Raw genomic sequence first — 21,203 nt, forward strand, 5'->3', positions numbered from 1 at the left:
TATTGCAAGAAGATTAAGTTATAACCTGATCATAAGGAAGTAAAAACAAAGACATTAATGCTCTCAATAGGAGCTAAACAAAACAAAAATCACTATCTAGAGTTGGCAACTCTGCTTAATTGTCAGAACAAACCATTGCCAAGTACTGCCTTAGTATGAAATCCAAAAGGGGTTCACAACGATGTACCTACCATACAGAAGCTAACAAAACCATAAAAAGCCAGCACAGTAGAGGGCAGAGCTCATTCTGAAAGATGCTGCAGACCCTCTCAAACTAATGCCATCTTGCATTGAAAGGACATGTAGGAATGGCCTAAAGCCTTTTTATAACAGGCATTGAAAGGACATGTAGGAATGGCCTAAAGCCTTTTTATAACAGGCATTAAAATCTTTGCAAAATATGGCATGTATGCACATGATACAGTAAAGCAGAGAGCAACAAAATAGAGAGTGTGGGTATTTTTTTGCTGATATTTTGCCTCTAGGAGCACTGGGAGGTAAGGTGGGTTTTTGTTGTTGTTTTTAAATAAGAAGTGTTACTACTAAGGGCTAAATTTATGCCAGCAGAAGTCTCCTGGTGGCAGAAACTCCTCCAGAGTTCCAGGCTAAAGATGCACCCCCTTCTCATCCACCACATTTGCATGCACATACACCTGTGTAACAAAGAAAGGGGGGAGTCAGAACACCCCAAGAGCAGCAGCACAAGGCGATCTATTCAGGACTGTGCCAATTCAACATGACCTCACACCTGCTCCCTCCAGCAGAACTCCTCTGAAGCCCACACAGGAATTAAACCTGCAAATCTCTCCCTTTCCCTCCCTCCCCCAATATGTGCAATCCCCATAGAAAGCATGGGGGTAGAGACAGAGGGAAGAGAAGCAAAAGCTCTTTGTACCATCTTTGTTCAATGTTTGGCTGGAAAAGGCCTATTAAGAATTGGTCCTAGTGCTTAATAGGTCTTGGCTTTCTCTGAGCAAAACCAATGTTTATTGCAGTACCGGTATTCCACTAGTCCTAGGACACCTTTCGCCACGCTAGGTAGCTGCCGAAGTCTTGATTTCAGTCCCTCTAGTGTTTTTTCTCTCTCAATGCCTCAGATAACCATAATCATAGTGTAAAACACACTACACAGACATTAAAAAACAAACAAACAAACAAAAAACCCGAGAGTCCTGCAGCACCTTTAAAGACTAACAAATTCACACAGACATAGCATCTTTCATTCATGGGTCTCAAAGTCTCCACAACAAACAATTATTAAGCCTAACCAGCACCATGGGGAGTCCTGCTCAGGCATACGCAACAGAACACTGAACTTTTGAATCCCAGTGCACCGTTCTAGACAACTTTACCAAAGACCAGATATAACCCGCCCCCCCCCCACACACACATAGTTTCAGCGTGTTTTACGGGAAGGAGATAAAGTGCTTTTAGAATAGGAATTGCTCATGGTTGGGGACTGATTGAGCCCTGACAACATTCATGATCACACTTAAGTGCACTTGGAAATTCCCTGGCAGCCTTGTTGCAGGAACAGACATTTCCTGTAACTTTCAGAAACATTTTATCCTCCTCTTTAGCTGGGGTGGCGGGAGGCGGGGGAGAGGATGCCTTATTACAATTAAGCAAAATGCGAAAGAGACCCCTGAGTTTAAAATGCAATGTTCAGCTATTTACACTTAAACAGTAGTTTTGATTCACTGAGACAAAAGGGGGATTTTTCTGCTGACACTAGAAAAGTGAATACACCATAAATAAAGGTGACCTGCAAAAAAAAAACCCTCCTTACCATTTTGCTTATTTATGATGTATAAGAAAATGTCAGGCCTTTTAAAATGACTATTATTAATACTTTCAGCATGTATCTTGCATCAAAAATTTGAGTCTTTTCTATGATGCTGCCACTCAGAACTGTCTCAAGCTGCGGCACAGTAAAAACTAACTAGTCTTGTGTGTGTGTGTGTGTGTGTGTGTGTGAGAGAGAGACCCCCTCTTCCACTCCCCGAATGTTCCCCTCCATTTTAGCAGCCACTAGGGTTGAATGGTGTAGCTTCAAATGTGTCAGACACTGTCTAGTTGAAAGCTGACAGAAGATTTGGTGTCCCCTAGCATGGTTGTTTTCTTGTAGGAATCCCAGCATTCTTTCCTCCCCTCCCAGCTAGAGGGGCACTGCCCCTTGACAAGGAGCACTGTTATTTTTGGTCTTGGTCCAGGGCTATAGGTTTAGTCCTCTGCCTAGTAAGGGTCTAGTATAAAGTTGGTCACTCTGTTTAGCTGGAGTAGAATGACCAAGCCTTAAACTCATCTGCCTAATTCCACACAATCCTCCTCTCAAAGAAAATGCTTTCAAGACCTAATTTACAGGATGTAGGAAAGATTTAAGGATTTACAGTTATCCTCAAATATTCAAATTGGGAGGTTGATGGTAGTTGCCTCTCCTTCCCGTTATAAACCCTACACAGAATGCTTAAGAGTTTTATTTATGGGATCCCATAGGATGTGGAGACTGGCCACATACATTCCAAAAATGCAACTCTGTGGTTTATCATCTCAAAGTTTTAGCATGTGATTCATAGACATAAAATGCACAAATACAGACTAAAATCATCAACTACTCTGCAGTGCTGCCAATGGCTCTGAGGTCTTCAAATTTCAGTAACCCCTTGGTTTTAGCAGTATAGACTGCTCACTCATTTACAGTCTGGGGCAATCCCAGTTCAGAAAACGAAGGTTTTAATATAGAAGCAATAAAATCAATTTGAATTCGACATTTAAACTGATCCACAAGAACCAGCCTAATTGAATAGACCAATGTAAACAGTGATTTTATATAACATCTTTGCTAGGGAAGAGGTTAAAAATGAAAACCAGTGGATTGAGGAGGAATGGTAGATTAAAAATTTAAATACATCCCTTCTTTCACTAGTCCATTTTATGTCTCATATGACCCCTGAGGATTTAGATATAGTCTGCCCCTTTAAGGTTATGATCACTGGTGTAGAAAAAGGGTGTTGTGATTATCTTTCTTAAAAAAAGCCTTGCAGGCAAGTGCCAAGGTGTATGTATGTGTTCTGGGAGAGAGCTGAACAGAGGCAAACCCCAGTAATGATCCAGCAAAAGAAAGTGCCCTTTTCTGTGAGCACATGGAAGGATGGATCTGAATGCTTCACCAAGGAGACAAGAACACATGAAATCAGAAGATAATGGTGATTTTATTGTGGAAGAGAAATAGAATAACTCTTTTGCGGGAAGGAAGTGGGAGGGGGGAAGTGAATTTTCAGGAACTAACATTTTAATGACTTTTCCCTGGAATTAAATATCATAGTTCTAAACAAGACATCACCTTCGCAAGAGGAGTGGGCCTCATTTAAAAATCAAAAAATGTGTTAAACACTGTCACTGTGGTAAACTGTGGGTTAATTTAAATGATCTCTCACCCATTTGAGGAAGTGACACTAGTTCTCTTAGAAAGCAACAAGCATTCAACTTATTCACACCAGGGCATGAGAAAAGCTACAGGGATTTTTTTTGTTAATGTTAGGTCAGCTTTAATAGCTTGCTTCTTCCTGCTTGTGTTTGGAAACAGTCGTATTGCATGTGTCTAGTCAGCTCTAAAGAACAGCACCCAAAAATATATTTAAAAAAAAAATCTTACTATCACGAACATTTAAGATTAATAGCTATTAAATGTAAGTTACATCTTACTGTCAAGCAAGTTCCAGACACTCTACAATTCTACCTCAGAATGAAGATTTTGTATACATTTTTAAAAATGAGGCGGTGTTAGTGCAAGAGTCTAGGGGAAGTCCTCTGTTAACAGAGTAGCTACAGCAATGCCACTGCAAGATGTCCCTACCCCATATGCGCCATCCTGATCTGAAGGAATATTATTGGGTCTAGCCAGTGCACTTAAGCATGTGCTGAAGTCCTTCCCAATCAAGCAAAGAAATGAAGCCCATGCTTAGTTAGGTTTTCTTATTGTCTCCCTTCTGCTATATGAAAGCCCCAAGCAAAATGAGTTCGGAAGCACTAGCAGATCGAGAGCGTAAATCATTGCTGAACCATGATTCTCTTGGGAGCTGGGAGGCAACGCAGAGAGAATCTACGTGAGGTTCCTTAGATCCAAGATTAGAGGCCAAACCCCTACCATTCCTCCTTCTGCCAACACACACTTACTGCGGATGGGCTAATTTAGAAAATCAGAGCTGAAAACATTTTCCATGCACATTTCACCCCATGCACATCATTCATTGGGCTGCTTCTTGTCCCCCTCAGTCACCCACTTCCAATGTATCATTTGAAGGACATCATTGTACTAACACATTTTTCTGTTATTGGACATACAGGGGGCTATGACATGACAGCACACACTTATTGTTATGAGATGCCTCTGTGAGATGCTAGGAGCTTATTTGGTATTGTGCTTTAGGGTTCAAGGTCAGCAGTAGTCTCAAAGTCACGACAGTATTTAACTTGCCAGAGCAGATGACCTGTCCATGTGCCAATCAGGTAGTCATTTTACTAAAATAAAGAAGGCCGTATTTAATTTTTAGGGGTTTACTGTTTCCAACCGTATGACTACTGCTTTATGCTCCCCACCTGCACCTCTCTCTGATACCATATTATTTATAGAGGGGGGTGAGGGGAAGGCTTGGAAGGATTAGCTTTTTTCAAATCGGTAAATGTCAGTAAACTTTGCTTTCATTACGCAGACAAAATATTTCCATTGCCTATCTGTAAATTTCTCAAAGAAAGAAAAACGCTGCTTGAGAACTCAGTTTGATTTAAGGATATTTACTTTGTAGATTGACCTGTGATGTTGACGATTTGCATTTTAACAGTTATAAAGCTTTAACTTTAATCTTAACATCTACGGTCAGTAAACTTTTGTCACATTTCCTTATTGGCTGACCCCCCCCCCCAAATAATTTCCCACAACTGTGAAAGTTAAAAAAAGAACTTTAAAACAATGCTTTAAAATAAACAATTTACCAAAAAATAAATCAATTATCAAAAAATAAAAACTGAATTTTGCCAAGCCTCTCCAGCAACATAGATACATGTAGAAGAACACCACAAACTCACAGTATTTCCCCCTACAAAATATCTGTCAGGTTCCCTTATTACACTTTCAATCTGGAAACATTTGAAAGGTCTGGGTTTTAGTGTTTTCTAGAGCATCTGTCCTCCACAGGACGTTAGCAGCAGCTAACACATTAATGTTTCCACAGAGCTTTGAAGATGCAGGGAGCAGCATGGGCTATTACTCATGTACATTACATACTCATTGTTTGAAGTGCCTCTATAAACGTATACACAGCTATAAAATATATACACAAGAATTTAAAAACAAACATTGGATTTAATTACATACACTCTGAAAGTTCTCCAGCTACACAGTGAATGATTTTATAGATCCCTTTAAATAGGAACTGCAGGTCAGCAGTTGTTATTTGGTTGAAAGTTCTCAATGACAAATGAGGAAGCATTGGACTTCATACTAGCCCAATGGAATCCTGGTCCATTGACCTGTGCTCCTCTGTGCTATGATAATACAAATAAATAATAGCTAATAACTATGCTATTATGAGTAGTTCAGTGTCTTACTTCTACAAGAACAAATAAAACAGTGAAAGGGAAAAAAAAAGTAAACATTAACTTCAGTTGAAGAATACGGCCAATGCAAAACACTTTTGAAAAGCTCACCCTAAATTGGTAGGCTCATCTATTTAGCAGGCGAATAGCAGATGCGGGGAAAGGACTGGTTGTTCATGAGTGACAAGTTTTTCACTCTATAAAACTACCTCATGTATACCTTTGTGTTTATTAACTTGATTACAAGTGACCTGAGTATCCTGGAAGAGTGCTTTTTATAAGTTAAAAAAAACCCAAAAAGAAACAAAACCCCAAAGCAGTTTAATAAAAAAAGAGCCCAGAATACCAGTGCCAGAGTTCAGAAGCAAATCAGCATGTATGAGGAAGGGAAACAAAATTTAGAACAAACATTTCAGTGTTAAGTTTACAGAGGAGTTATTACAAAAACGGTAAGAAGCTAAAGAACTTCTTTGAAAATGTAGTTTTAAAATGTGCCTAGTTAACTTGGTCATAAGATATTATAAGCCAATTACATTTCAGGTCAAACTTTTCTTGAGCTTCACAAAAGGTGGGAGTATTTTACATCTTTTTTACAAAGATTTCCAGTTACACTCTGAGAAGCTGATAAACATGTGCGTGGCTGTCTATTGTTATATCTCCAGACCCTACTTCCTAAAGACTGATCCTAGAATATCAGGTATACCAAAAGTGGCCATTCTAATCACTTCTTCCATCTGGAGGATGAGGCCAGAACGGAAAGAGCCAAGGAGGGAAACCTATGAAAGAAGACTCTAGAAAATTCTCTCTGAGAAATGGATAACTTGTTGCTTAATCAAGAGGCTAGGGTGGAAATCAGCAGCTTACAAATGCTTCAGGCTGTACTAATAAGTTTTCAGAAGTGACTTAAAATTAGGTCAGTCTAATTTGTGGCTGATACTTTGTTCTTTCGCTGCTATGAACTCATCATAATGATGTCAGTCTCCTGTTCAAACATGCCACATTTAGCAGCATATAGCTTTCCTGAGAGCCTCTTTCAGCCTTCCATTGTGCAAAACACTGCTGCCAGATTCTTAGCTCATACTAAGCTGACTCAGGCATGCCACTCCAGTTTCGAGGGAGTTACATTGGCTTCCTGTCAAATATTGCAGAAAGTTGGGTTGGGTTTTTTTTTTTTTTTGATAGTGCTTTATTGACTTACAACGTTTGAAACCTGTGACTTTATCCAGGTTAAGACTCTTTATAAGCCTCATCTTGATTAGAGAGCATCCAATCTAATTTGCTAGTCTACAGCATCTAGGGAGCAGGGTGCTGACAGTTGTTTTTAACTTTGTGGCCTGACCTACTGAAATCCTGAATGAATTTTGAAGGCACACAGCATCTCACAGCATCAGGCCCTGAGTTTGGAGATGCTTCCCACACAGGCCTGAAAAAACATAAGGCAAATACAGTTGATTATGTAATGTTTTAAGACCTAAAAACAAAATGTAGTTTTTCAATCTCTAGCGTTTCAGACACAGACCTTGCCAAGGTTCTTGTAAAGTACTTAGGGGTTTCTGGCACAAGAGATGGTTTATGAGACTGTGAGTATATTGTGAGGGTTGGACTTAACGTTTAAGCTTTGGGCATTGGTGGCCTGATCTAAAACCCATTGAAGTCAATGGAAAGATTCCCAGTGACTTCAGTGGGCTTCAGATTAGACCCCAAGGCAGCAAAATATCTGGCCAGTTACAAGTAGAGCAGCAAATTTTTTTTTTTGTTTTTTTTTGGGGGGGGGGGGGAAGTGAGGGGGAAGAATCTATCCATCTATTGCTATAGGGTATCTTAAAAAGAAGTAAATCAGTTTTAGGAGTCTCTGCTTCTTCTGTAGTTAATCAACACTCTCAAAACATACAAGGGGGTGTAAAGGAAAGTGCGACAGAACAGTCCACTAAACACTTTGTCCAGGGCCCACACTAGTAATGAAATGATGCTAGCCCAGGTTTTTCTGATCCGTGGTGACATGGGATTTTTGTTTTTCCTGACATGATGTCATCAATCCATAGCACAGACTTACTACTCGGTGGTGCAATGCGATGGCATGGTTTTCTTCGCACATTTGGGGGAAAAAAATCCCTTCCCACTATGGTCAGAAAAAGCCATGCTAGATCATGGCTGTTTTCAGCACCAGCGTCAACTACATCATGGATAAGATTTAAGTTCTCGCTTTCATTGGTAGAGTGGTCAATGAAAACCTGTGGTCCCAATAAGCTACAGTATAACTAGTACTGCTCAAAAAAAAAAAAAAAAAAAAAAGTGGTATTTTCTCTGAAAAAAACTCACAAAAGTGAATTGAAAATATTTGTTTCCCCTGAAAAACTGACCAGCTCCAACAATAGCAGAAAATGCAGAAATGGAAACTAGCCATACAGAATAGAAGAAAACCAAGACCCAATAACCTGGCTCTTCTAAAGTTAAACGAGTAATTGTTCATGTTTTTCCCTGTTCCACGACTTAATTTATACAGTATCAACAAACCAAATGGTAAGACAGATTTTCCAAGGACACATACATGGGAGCAAAAAAAAAGTGTGCCTTTTAAATTGTTACAGGAGAGGTAAGTACCTTGGATGTATTTGGCCAAGATCCAGTGAATAAAATATTATCTGGACAGCTCTCCACCTATGTAGTTATCTTCCTGGGCTTCTCTGCTGGGAATTTTGCATGGAAGGGAAAGTCCCAGAGTGCAGTCCCCAGCAGTGATTGTCTGCTGGTTGTAGGGAAAGCAAAATGGCTTTACACTGGGAGAACCAGTCTCCACCTATAAATGCCAGACAGATGCCTTTTGGATAAGGAAGTCGAGGCAAGGGGGTCCTCTTGGAACAGAGAGGTTGTCTCCTCAACTCAGCTCTCCCCTGATTCAGAGGATGGACGCCTGGGTGATGTATTTGTGGAATGGGTCAAGATGTGCAGAAAGGAAGGAGCAGTCATCTTCCCTCAGCCACAATTCCAGCAACATTCACTGTCTGGTCTCCTGTGCAGAAGGAGCAGGTTTTCCCCTTCAGGCTTCTCTTCTTGTTTGTCCACCGTACTGGGACTAACATACCAGGCAATATGCTGCTGGAAGCCAAGAATTAAGTGGTCCAAGCCCTGCTAGCTGAATGTCTGGCACAGATCCAGCCAAATCAAAGCCCACTTGGATCAGAAATTTAAGATTTTGGTTTGTTTTAGTTGAGAGAGAAAAAAACAAAAAACAAAAACAAAACACTTTTCAATCCAGAGGGAGATCTATCTACCCTGCCTGCAGCTGTGGATGCAGAAGAAAACTAGAAGGCTCTTTCAACAAGATAAATCTGAGTCTGCCCCACAAGCTGCAAGCAGGCAGAAGACCCACTGCAGCTATCCTATGCTGAATGTTTATGAAATCTGTGTTTGTACTGTCATTCCCACATTTCCCTGAGCTCGACTGCCCTATTAAAAAAAACCTTAATACCAAGGGAGTTACTATAGGTGAAGCGGGATCACTGCCTATTCTGACGAGGGTGTCTGAACTTTCTCTATTGTAACTTTACCAAATGTAAACCATTTGGGATGAAATTTTCCATGCCAGGTGTCTGTCTCAAGCTGAGCTTTTTTGGAAAGTTTCAGCTAACACGGTTCAGCTGTTTGTGAGAACAAGATTAGGGAAAAATACATTTTGCCCATGTTAAAAAAAGAAGTCTTACAACCATTTCGCTGACCAATCCTACAGCCTCCATGCTTTGGAGCAGGGACTTGACATTTGGCATAGGAGGTCACACCAGTGTTGCATGGTGGTGCTTTTTGCCATCCACATGAAAACTCAGCCAAGTTTCAAGCCTTCAAAAAAATAAACTGCAGTTGGTAATGCTCCTTAAAGATTCAGAGTTTTGCAGCTAAATTCTCCTAAGATTCCATCTGTGCAAAGCATGAGCCAGCTCAAAAGAGAGGACTTTTCCTGCTATTGCTACTCCTGGAAATTACTTAAGAAATCTACATAAAAAAATAAACACTTTGGTTGTACAGTCAAGCATTCAGAAGTAAAGACATGCCATAGTTTATGGTTATCCATATACAACCTTAATTCAGCCCCTGGTGCACATGCATTGTGATAGTACATGATCATACACTACTTTTCCGAAGAACCCTGCCTAATTCAGTGAATGGGTCCTTATGTAACCAAGATCCCATCTGCTCTGCATTCACACTAAAGATACCATGGTATCAACTGAGCCGTATAAGGTAAGAGAGAAAGTTCCAAAGCCCTGGTCATTTCATGACATTTGTGTTACTTGGCATCTACTCCTGTAATCAGTTGTTTTAGCTTGTTTTTAGTATTTGAGAAAGTAATCTGCTTTAGAGACTAGCACTTCAACCATTTATAAATCTAAACAAACAGCCAAAATGTTTTTGAAATTGATGGGAATATAGGGCAAGAGAAATGAGACCACAGAATACCATACAAAAAGCTCCAGTAAGGTCATGTTAAGATTGCAGGTGCACCTCTGTGACTTGAGTGATTCTTTCAAAAACATTAGAGTCAAACAAAAAAAGGCAGTAGAAAACACAGGAAATTCAGAACCAATATTCAATTCACCAGAAACCAAGTCTCTGAAGGACTGAAAAGTCAGTTTAACTATCTCAATTCTGCCCCATGGACAATCCTATCAGTGTCTTATAAAACCAAAACCAACCCCCCTCCAAAACACAGATATAGGCACCACAAAAATATACGATAGTAATAGCACCTCAAAAGAGACGGGGTCTTGTGTCCCAGCAGCAAGTTCTCACAAGCTACTTTTTGGCAACTGGTAGCATATTTGCCCCTTACCAATTTGGTGTCCCATGTGACATTGCTATCAGACAGTCTCAAAAGCAGGCTCTGTAACAACCACATATCACAAGATTGGATCTGGCTAAGGACACGTTCACTTCTTGCAATAAACAGACTGGAGGAAGAAGTGATGGAAAGGCAGGAATTAACATCAAGAATTGTGGCAGAGATTTTTTAAAAAGATGTTTAACATAAATCTTTTAGAAGTTCATGACTGTAAATTGTTGGGAGTCTTCCTAACATTAGCAAAAGTTTCCCTTTGATAACTAATGAAGAGTGGTGAAAATAGTCACTGTACCATTGAAAAAACCCACATTTCTTTTGCATTTTTAATCATCCAGTTGTATTGCAATTAAATAAAGGTGGTGAGGGAAAAACACAAGATTAAGATCACTGGCCAACCTAAAGGAATTATTTCATTAGCTAATGACATCACCATTATCTCAAAGTTATGTATTAAAGAGGTAATTAAATCTGCAGTCGGGTCGGTTTCTAATCTTTAGCATTCTGTGCTCAGACTTAACACTCACTCTGCTCTGGCTCTTTCCCCTCACAGTAAAAGCATACTGTCATCTCTCCCATCTTCAAAATCCCACCCGCCTTTCCAGCTACTGCCCCATTTCCCTTACACCTCTAAACTCATGGCACATGTTGATTTTCCAGTCTCCAATTCCATCCAAGACCCGCTCCAATCTGGTTTCCACTCCTTGCATTCCACTGAAAAGTTTTGAACTGCCTCTTCCTAGCCAAAAATCAGAACTAGTGCACAATCCTCATTGACTGGTCAGCCACCTTTGACACAGATAACCATGCTCTTCTTGAAATCTTGTCCTCCCTTGGCTTCTGTGACTTTATCCTCTCCTAGTTCTGCTTCTACCTCTCTAATTGTGCCTTCTGTGTCCCCTTTGGAGGGTCCGTTTCAACCCCCTTCCAACTTTCAGGGAGCTGGGGAAGGAGTTCCACAAGGCTTTGTCCTTGATCCCTTTCCCTTTTCCTTTTACACCTTATCACTGGGTAATCAAATTGCAAATACAAATTCAACTACCATCTCTGTATGGAAGAACCTCAGCTCTACATCTCTATGCCAGACCTGTCTTCTTCTGTTTCAATTAAAATCTGGACTCTAGACTCTGACACCTCCCCATGGATGTCTAGTCAACAGGTCAAGCTCAATATGGCTAAAACCAGAGCTCTTAATCCACACAACATCCCACAGCCCTTTTCCCACCTGCTTTCTTGTACTTTGGACATCAGCTCAACTCAAAACTCTCTGTCGGTCCTCACATCCAGGCTATGTCTTATTCTTCCCAATTCTTTCTGCATAACATATCTATGATACAGCCTTTCCTAGCTATCCACACAGCTAAAAGTCTCTTACCCAGCCTCTCATCATCTCACATCTTTAATTACTGAAACCTTCTTTTCTCTGCCTTTGACAAATACACTCCATATCCATTCAGAATGCAGCTGCAAAGAGCATTTTCCTAGCTGTCATTTGGACCACATCGCCCCTTCAGTGGGGTGCCCGTCTTTATCACATCAAACGTAAGCTGACTATCTTCACGGCCTATCACCACCCTACCTATCATCTTTCATTCACTAAGAAGATGTCAACTCCCGCCTCCCAATCGACCATCATTCACTTGTTACATTTTCAAATGAGCACCTTTGTGCTTTCTCTCATGCTTCCCCACACACTTGGGGGCTGCTTCTCATAACCACCCACAAAGCTACCTCCTTATCCTCCTTCAAAATCTCTACTTCAAACCCTCCTTTGCCATGATGCCTACAAAAACCAGACAACGGTAGGCTCCTCATGTGCAAAGACCACTACTTATCATGCTGACCAATAAGGTCTCATTGTTGCCTTACATTCCCCTCTCGGTATCTGTCGTCTCTTGTCTTGTACTTAAGACTGTAAGCTCTTTGGAGCAAAAACCATCTCAGTTCTGTGTTTGTACAGCAACTAGCAAAATGGTGTCCTGTTCCCTGGTTAGGGCTCAGAGGTGCTAAATTAATGCTGACATAATACAGAAAAGGAACATATTGAAAATACACCATTTAAAAACCAACAGGAAGTTGTGACATTAGCTTTAGAAGCCAAAACAAGTGATAGCTCTACCCCACAAATACAATCATCCAAACAGTTATTGAACACTCTGGAGATCTACCAAAACATTAACGATATAGTTCGCTAGTGTCCATTCTGAAAGGACTGGTTTGATGGTGCCAGGGGTTTTCAATCACTGCCATGTATAGCACAGTATTCCAGAGGGCTAGCAACCCCACTTCCAAACCTTTCCAGCCCCACACAGTTATTCAGTCTGATTTTCAAAACACAGAACATTTTAAAGATATTTCAGCCCCACTGATTTTAGAAATCACAGGCAGAAAAAAGTACCCTTTTTTTTTAAAAAAAAAAAGGTTTTTGATATAAAGTAGTCCTAGAAGCTTTATTTTATGCCCCTCAAAAGAAAGGGAAACAAGAGAAGGGTTTTTTAAATATTACTAGAAATACCAGGAATGACAAGTCTGTTCTTCCCTGGTTTTTCAGGAGAACTTCTTAGAGGTGGAGGAGTTCCAGGAGAGGTGTATTTGAGAGTCCTCATGCCTGAGAAGAAGCACGTGTGTTGCACTGCATTTAACAAAAACCATCTTTCCACAACCCCCCCCCCCCCCCCCGTGTTAATTATGCCTCGGAGTTGAAGGAGGCCTGGTCTACCCCCAGTTTTTGTACCAGTATAATTGTGTCAATTGGGGGGACTTTATTTTAAAATAATATGCAGTTATACCAGTGTACGTGTGCCTATAATGATATAGCTTATAAATCCTTCCTGTAGAGGAATAAGCTTCTCCAATATAAGTACAGTTACCCCAGTACAACTACGGTCACACTAAGGGGTGGGATTTGTACTGTGTTAACTATACCAGTATAATTAAAGTGGTACACCTTGTGTGTTTAGACAAGGCCCAAGCGGTTTAAAAAAAAAAAAAAAAAAAAAAATCCAACCCAACCCAAAAATCCCCACAAACAAACAAACAAACAAAGGACCCTTCCCATTTCAAAACTGGAGGGGGTAGGGTGCTTTTTACATGGAATTTCTTGCAGAGATTACCTCAAACTATTTTACCTCATCCCCACAGACCCTGTTCTTTCTAACGTGGCAGATCCCCCCAAGGTCTGTGGGATACCAGGAACATACATGGAGGTCCTGCACCAGCTTTGGTAACTGGCAGCACCCCTTCCATTCTCTGTCTAAGGTACTTATTTGGCCCTTTTTACCATAGTATCAGAGCATCTCAGTCTTTAATGCATTTATCCTCAACTCCCATGTGAGGTAAGGAAGTGCTGTTATCCCCATTTGACATATGGGGAACTGAGGTACAGAGAAACTAAGTGACTTGCCCAAGGCCACACTGGAAGTGAGTGGCACAGCAGGCAACTGAACGCAGGTCTCATGTCCCAGGCTCTGCCCCCAGAGCACAGACCCACAGGAGCAGGGATTACCATCTGGCTGCACAGCTCCGGGGAATCCCATTGTGGGGAAAAGCTTATATAGTCTTGGGCTGTGTTATCTTTCCAGCTATCTTCCATGGGACTTGGAGGGAGAGGTCAAGCAGACACAAGCTGCATGGACAGCAGCGTGGTGGTGATTGAGGGATGGTGTCATGAAACAGGAGTCCCTCTTCCACCTGAAGGATGGGAGGAGGCAGGCCATCTGTCCTGATTTAAGCGGAACAGTCCTGTTTTTCCATCATTTGTCCCTCGTTCGTCTGGTACTGAGACAAAACTGGATGTGATTTTGTCTGGTATCATGCATGGAAGACGGCCTTTTGAAGAATGCCCTGCCCCCACTGGCATGACCTCACACACACTGTGCACGAGGGGGTCACGCTGGCAGGGGACGCTTCAAGATGGCATGCGCTGTGTGGCATGACCTCACATGCAGCATTGAAATCAATGGGAGTTGTCCACTTTGAGAGTGGGAAGAGATGGGTTAAGTGCCAGAAGACTGAAAAGACACAATCCTGTTTAGAAAAGAAAAAACTCATAGTGACAAAGTGAGAAAGTCAAAGCAAATGAGGTGCAAAGAGGATCAGTTACTTGCTAAAATGCAGCAAGGGGAGTGTTTCCATTTACTAGGTTCCCTGAACCATGGTCAGCTTCCACTTTTAAATCAGAAAATCTGCTAAGGAAAGCAAGTTGCCACACAATGATTGAAATTTAACAGTAAGAAATACCTAGAAAATGTTCATCTTCAAAGAGTTTTGCAAATAGTCAGTCAGTCACTTGGTGGATGTGTCAAGTACTTCTTGTCCCATTTTCACTAACGGGGCATCTGGAGACCAAGGGAAAGCAATTTGCTCTAGGGCACAGAGATTGCGTCAGAATCAAGAGCAAGGTCTGATCTAGACTGAAGGGGTTTCTCTGAAGAGAGTGGATTCTTTTTTCTTCTTAAAAAAATAATATTAGCCTATAAGGTTTTAAACACCACTGAGCATTGTAGCAAGGAGGCATGGTTTCCTTAAAGAGTGACGGGGAGATCATCCTACCTGCCCCCTGGGGGGCAGAGCCAGAACAGCCAGGCCTACCCCCCTGGAAGCAGAAGGGTGGGACAGGAAGTATAAAAGAGAGAGCTGGGCCCAGTTAGTACTCCGTGCTGCAAGGGTCGGAGCCCTTATACTGGTTGCCAACTCTGCCCTGCTCGAGGGCCAGAGCCCCAAGACTGTTTTGCTAACCCTGCCGTCTGGGGGCCTGAGCTATAGACTGAATGGGACTCCGCCCTATCAGAGGGCCCAAGCTTGTAGAAACTAATTGAAATTCCACCCTACCTGTGAGCCCGAGCCGAGTAGGCTGCTTATCTGCCCTTCCCTGACTAGAGGGCTGGGGGACCTTGAAGGTTGCTAATTCCCCTTAGGGTTACAGGCAGGTGGAAGCGAGGGAGTGTGGCTTCCCTCAGGGAGTGACAGGGAGGGATGGCTACACATTCCTACAGCATCTAGTGAGGATAAGGTTTAAACCTTATCTTCCCCTAGGATTGACCATAAAACAGAAATGTTTTTACAAGGTGGTGTTAAATCCAGTCTACATTAGGTATTAAAAGGTGCTTATCATTTTGTTAAACAACATACACACAATTTTTCCCATCGTTATCTACACACAAGTTGCAGCAGTTTAAACTTACATTGGTTATGAAAGGATTTTTCTAAACTGTTGCAAAACCCTGCCTGGGCACTGCTGGGCTAGCTCAAACCTGTATTACACTTTCTTGTTAAACCAGTGCAACTTTATGTGTAGGTCAGGCTCTAGTGTAGACTAGGTCTAAAATTCAGGAGTTTCTGGTTCCTACTACTGTGCTCACACCACATCTGTCAGGTGTCACAGAAAAAATAAATAGTCTTGGCTGGGGGGCGGGAGGGGGTGTTTGGTGAAGGAAGGGAGAGAGAGAGAAGTTGGGTGAGGTGGAACTTATGTGGAAAGCACACTCCCAAGCTTTAGAAGATGGCTGGGCGATTTAAGTTGACTTTAAATAAATTCAAAAGAAAAAACCTATGCTCCTCCTGTGGTGATACAGTCACTGTTTTGAAAGAACTTGAATGAAGAAAAAAAAAAAAGCGCCCCACCAAAATAAAAATCCCCACACACCTAACAAATCTCTTCCCCTTCCCCTGAGAAAAACCAACACTCCTAAGATTTTACTTAATATATGCTCATACTGGGTCAGCTCCTCAGCTCCTGTAAACAGGTATGGCTCCATTAAAAATGAAGTGATGACACCAATTTATGCCAGTTGAGAATCTGCCGCCCCAGCTACTAGGACATCCCAGCATGGAGATGCACAAACAATGACATCATAACTAAATTATTCAGAAGCGTACATGTGTATTGGACAGAGCATCACATCACACAGGCAGAGGAGAAGACAGAGACTTAACAAGGGCTTGGAAAACATACGAGACATCTCTAGCCTGAGGAATAAGCCTATTAGCCAGGGGAAAAGAAGTTATGCCCTCTCCCCCACCCCAAAAGCCATAACACTGCAGTTGAAAAGGCCATATGCTGTTTATTCTGTGCTATATTCAATTCTATTTAACAAATGTTTAAAAAAATGCAACTGACTACTAGGGATTGTCAGATAAATATTTTAGTGTATGAAAGGCTCAGCGACAAGAAAGGAAACAGACTGAAGAGACAGGAGAAACGGAAACGGACTACAAACATTGTGCTGTCAGTGCACAGAATAACCACAACTGGAAATGATTTCTCTAAACTTTTCTAGTATAGTAATCATAGTTGTTACTTTGCAACAACTGATGAAAAACCTCAGATTTTTTTTTTTTAAAACCTGGTGTCCTTTTAAATAAGGATCTCTGTTCAAGAGAAGCGCTGCAGATTAAGCAATAATTCATGCCATGTTATCTCACACACCTAATTCTGGGCTCTAATTTCCTCAACTGCAAAACCTGTATATATGCAAGAATCTTTCCATTTCCTCCAGGTATAGAGAGCAGGTTTTGTCACTGCTCAGCACACCTATCAGGTGACACAAACACAGTGGGTTACAACAGCAGTTAAAGATGCTACATAATGGAGGTGAAGTGACATTATAAATGCTACAGAGAAGAAAAGGTAGGGAAATAAGGTGTAAAGATGTCTTAGATGATAGTGCAGGGAAAACCCCAGTCTCTTCCCACCCTGTCTAGTGTGACTTGTTCCTGCTTTAGAAAAAAAGAGAAGGGCATTTTTTGTTTTAAAGGGCTTTGAGTCCATTTGAATGATTTAAAGATCTCTGTGGTTAATCTGCACAAGAACTGGGAGGTGATTTCAAAAGGTTTGGAGTCTTGTTTCATTATGATGTATAAAGACAGCCTGAAATATTGTGTGTTTTCTCCATTAAAATTCATACCCCAATTTCCTGGAAGAGTATGGATAACATCAGAGGCTTATTATGCCACAAATACCAAACAATACACCCCATTAATTGAGAGAAGTGATTTTTATGCAGACTGTTTAAAAGTGAGGGTTGTTTGTTTTGGGGGTTTTCTTAGGCACTATTTAACACGTGACTAACAAACAGTTGGAGGGAAACACTTGTGTTAAGACTTCAGCTCTTCCATTTCCTCTGTTCAGAATGATAGTGCTCCCAAGCCATATCTCTGGGTCCTCCAACTGAGAGCACCAGCAAAAAACATACTGATTTTTAGTAGTAAAATGGAGAGTGGGGGAGAAAACACGCGCACACAAACTTTCAAGCCTTTTATAAATCAAAAAGAAGCAAAAAGTGGCACAAATCTGCTTTTTCTTCCTCCTCCTCCTCCATTTCAGGTCATCTTCCAAATTGTCTTCAAAGTAAATATGAATAAACCCAGAGAGGTGACAGTTCACTGTTTCTCCTGCTATTTAGCTGCATACTGTTTTGGGTAAGGCAGCAGTTACATCAATTCATTTCATTAAGGCTTTTCCTGCAACAGAAAAACTGAAATACAGGTTTTTTTAAATGCCATCCAGGACATGGTTTAACAAGCTACAAGAGTTAGAAATTCTGCCATTGTGCTGGTGATTTCTCCACATCTATGCTCATAATAGAGGCAAGCCTCTACACTTGCTATACCGATCCTCATGAGATTGCAAAATATGCAAAACAGTTATCTTACATCACCACCACCACGCACACAGGGGCCAACATACTAACCAAGTTACACAACTACATTTGTAATGAAGACGTGCCAAAATCCGGGATGACAGCTTGGTTAGGGAGCCCTATGTAAGGTTCTGTCATCTATACAAGTAATGCAAGTTACAAGCAGGTCATGAGACAATGGTTTTGAAACTGGATAGCTTGTATATCTGGATGCCTTGACTCCAGTTTTAACAGCATGAACTGCTCCATGTAGTTTCTTTACTCTTTCACCATTGCCAGACTCTGCACATCTATTCCTCAGATCAAGTAGAATTATCCTTTCTAATTAATGGAATGTCATGGCCTACTAGGTAAAGCAATTTCCACTAGAGGAGTGCTTCTTGGTCAGGTGTCTCTGGTCCCAAGTGTATTAAACAACACAAATAAATAAGGAGCTATTCTGGTCACAGCACAGTATGGTTCCATTTTGAACTTGGGAGGTAGGGAAGAGATTCAGAAGTCAAAAGTGAGGAAATTAAAACCCTCAGACTCAGCATAGAAGCTACTTAAACCATAACAGAGTTACAGAAGGTGTGCATACCATTTAACAAGAAAAAGAAGCAGGAAGGCAAAGGGGAAAAACATTATGGTTAAATAGCAACATTCAAGGTGTTACTCCTGACAAATGAGTATGTGTCAGAAAATGGAAATCCAAATCCAGTGGGGCAAATAGAAAGGAGCATAATTAAACCACAGCAGTTGAAATGGAAGTGTAGGAGACCAAAAAGTTAAAGATAAAAAATTTCATGCTAGTGTTTTTGTAAGTATATCAGAACAAAGATTAGAGAATCAATAGTTGCACTGGACCATAAGGGAGCAGTTAAGGATAAGCAACAGTGTTGCTGAGAAAGTGAGTGTTTTTTTTTTTTTGGTTTTTTTTTTAAAGAAACTTTACCACACAGGATACTAGGAAAATTCTTTCCTGAAAACAGTAGGCCCAAGGTAGGTTAGATGAGGTACTGTCAGACATCACGCCGTCAAAAGAGGTGTTATCAATAAACAAATTGATTAACTAGTAAGTCACCAGATCCACATGATCTGCATTCAAGAGTTATAAGGGAACTAAAGAACGACGACGGGCTGAGCTGACAAAAATATGCACTCTATTCTTAAAATCAGGTACTTCAGAAGGACTGGAAATAACATATTGTACCAATGTTTGTAAATGTACTAAAGGTGATCCAGAGAACTAAGCCTGTGAGTCCTATTTCAGTACCAAGGAAACTGGCTAAAATAATTAAAAGTAGAATTATAGAACATTTAGAAGAACAGGAACAAAATCGAAATGGCTTTGGCAAAGGAAAATCATGCAACTCTAACATATTCGATTTCGAGTATGTCAACAAGCATCTAAAAAACTGTTTGATGTGATTTATGTGGACTTTCCAAAAAGTCTGACAGAGTCCCTAACAAAAGGCTATAGAAGAAACCTAAATCATGGAGTAAGAGGTAACATATCACCATAGATTAGGGAGAAACAAAGAGACAAGACAAATAGGAGTTAACTTGTCAAAAATGTTAACAGCAGGGTAACCAATGCTTCTGTTTTAGACCAGTGTTGTTTAACATTTATTAATGACCTGGAAAAGGGGACAAGCAATGAGATGGCAAAGTTTGCAAGTGACAAAATTCAGATTAAACAAGACTACTGTGACAAACTTCAAAGGTTCCTAACCAAACTAGGTAAATAGGCAACGTAATGACCGATTAAAGTCAATGTTTGCAAAAGCAATGTAATGCATGTTGAATGGAATAATTTGAATGACCAGTTTCTAAATTACCTGTGGCCACTCATGGAAAAAAGATCCATGCATCATTCTGGAATTGCTCAATTAAAAATGTCTGAGCAAGTGCAGCAGCATTCAAAAACCAAATATGACGATAAAAAAAGTACTGAAAATATTATGCCACTGTATTATCAATCATATAGCCCCATCTGGAATACGGTGTTCAGTTCTGGTCCGACACACATACACACAATACAAGAGACCAGGGTGCAACAAATTTGTTTGGAGCTAGGAGCAAGCCCAAAAATTAAGGAGCCGGACAACGTGGGCCCAGGGGCAGGGCGCCCTGGCTGGAGCGCGGCAGCCACAGTGCTCCCCCCTCCAGCCCTGCCACCTGGGCGCAGTGGCGCCCTGGCCGGAGCGCGGCAGCCGCTCCCCCCCGGAGAAATACTAGGTGCCAGACTTACATTTCTAGGCACCATGGCGACCTGGCGCCCGGGGTTTGTTGAGTCCTGCCATAGATATATTTTATTGTCGGTCTTTGACCATATTTTTATATGGTTAGAAACAGACAAGAAAAGTTATTAGACGTATGGAAAGGCTTCTGTATGAAGAGAGACTAAAAAGATCGGTACCATTGAATTTGGTGGGGGGACGTTTTAGAAGTATACAAAATAAAGATTGGTATGGACAAGGTAAAGTCAATCACGCCTATTTATCTAGTCTCAAAACAGAAGGACACAGGGAGATTGACTTCGCATTTTCAGCCAACATATTTCAGTCTGATATCAAAGAAAGTTTTAGTTTTTCCTCTATGGGGGTTTTATGCACATTCTTCTGAAGCACCAGGTGCTGGCCACACTCACAAATAAAACAGTAGATTAGATGCACTTGGTCCAGTACAACAATTTCTGTGTTTCTGCCTATTGAATCACCAACACCATTTCCTAACCGTTCCTTTGAGACCTCATATCCAAGTACTGTCTGAATCTAGGCCCAATCCTGCTCAGCTTGTGAAAGGTGAAGAGAATGCAGTCCAAGAGGATAGGGCCACACAACTGTTAAAAAAAAAAAAAAAAAAGTTTACAGGAAACTGTTTAATATTAGTTTATTTAATGTGCTGAATCTAGATCTATTCAGAATATGGTTTTACATAGCACTCATTCAAAATATTCCAAAATGCTTTACATAAGGTAAACATAATTTTAACTAAAGCAGTGAAACTGAAATTCATCCTCAAGTGAAGACTATTTGTAATTTCATAACTCATCGGAGACCAAGAGATTTTAAATGGATTATAGAACCCTTCGGACTCTTCAGAGGCCAGTTTAATCCAGTCCTGGTGTGTGGTGGCCAGTAATAGTTGCCATT

At 40.9% G+C, this 21,203-nt stretch overlaps 1 protein-coding gene across 1 annotated transcript in view; it reads right to left on the bottom strand.

Moving 5' to 3' along the window:
* The window catches only part of DUSP16 (dual specificity phosphatase 16), an 81,446-nt gene that overhangs the window by 49,641 nt on the left and 10,602 nt on the right, over nt 1-21,203 (bottom strand). The window lies entirely within an intron of this gene.

The sequence above is a fragment of the Emydura macquarii genome, unplaced genomic scaffold (genome assembly GCF_026122565.2).
Source record: "Emydura macquarii macquarii isolate MOO-44397 ecotype Brisbane River unplaced genomic scaffold, CSIRO-AGI_Emac_v2 contig_3122, whole genome shotgun sequence".
Taxonomy (NCBI): Eukaryota; Metazoa; Chordata; order Testudines; family Chelidae; genus Emydura; species Emydura macquarii.